The 991-nt window shown below is 39.0% G+C and overlaps 1 long non-coding RNA gene across 1 annotated transcript; it reads right to left on the minus strand.

Annotated features, from left to right (window-relative positions):
• Positions 1 to 83: 83 nt before the first annotated feature.
• LOC104774439 lies at positions 84 to 986 on the minus strand. The gene is made up of 5 exons (XR_765344.1): positions 901 to 986; positions 661 to 753; positions 468 to 565; positions 319 to 375; positions 84 to 218 (listed from the first exon to the last, which is right to left on the minus strand). It is a non-coding gene; the product is annotated as an uncharacterized LOC104774439 (long non-coding RNA).
• Positions 987 to 991: the final 5 nt, after the last annotated feature.

Below are 991 nucleotides of genomic sequence, written 5' to 3' on the forward strand. Positions count from 1 at the left end.
AAACATATTAAACCCAAAATCTCAGTCTCGATCAAAAATAAAGAAACAACAACAAATTTAGAAAGCCAATTCGACTCACAATTAATGGATCAATCTGTTGAGTAGTAGATTCGAACCATCATCATGAGCTAGAACTCGCAAGGACAATGTTTTTCAAGAGCTGGGACAGACGACACACCTTGAGGGATGTAGACATCACAATAGTCTTCAAAGGCCTCCTGTGTAATATGAAACAAATGAATCGTGAGAAGCCATGCACAGTCAGCAATATAAAATGGTAAAACAAATCATGAAACTTCATGTAAAATCCTACGGAACCTCAACTCCATCGAAGATGTTTCCCAAAACTCCTGGTCCAAGCTCCAGAGAAAGTGGCTGTAATAACAGGGACAAATTATATGTTAGCTACAGATGAATAACCCTAGGAAAGAGAAAAAAAAAAAGCAAAGATAAAGAGGGGAACTCACCAACATTGTGTGAACAGGATCATCAACTGTGAATCCAGCTGCTTCCTAGTAAACCAATAAACTTACAAGTCACCAACAGTTACTGTGTCTCCCTCTGACTGCACAAAAAAAGTTGAACTTAGTTAAGCATCAAGACTAAGACCATATGAACACTTCAATAGAGAGACATATGCAGTCAAACAAAACACATTACCAAAATTGATTGGGCTGGGAGGGACAGAAACACCCCCGAGGGATGTACACATCACCAGACCGGATACTCTGGCAATAGTTCTTCAAATAGCTCCTGTGAGATATGAAACAAAAAGATCGTGAGAAGCCACAGTATGCCATTAACCCTATAAGCACAAAGCAATCACATATAGATATCTAAACCCTAAAAATTGTAATTGTAACCAAAACAAACAAAAAAAAGAGACAAAAGTTGCATAACCTGTGATCCCGTAAAACCAACACCAAGAACCGGTTATCATAAATTGCTTGGCTGCTAGTGTTGGCTTGCTCGGAACCTGAGAGAGAGAGAG

Source organism: Camelina sativa, unplaced genomic scaffold, assembly GCF_000633955.1.
Source record: "Camelina sativa cultivar DH55 unplaced genomic scaffold, Cs unpScaffold02850, whole genome shotgun sequence".
Lineage (NCBI taxonomy): Eukaryota > Viridiplantae > Streptophyta > Magnoliopsida > Brassicales > Brassicaceae > Camelina > Camelina sativa.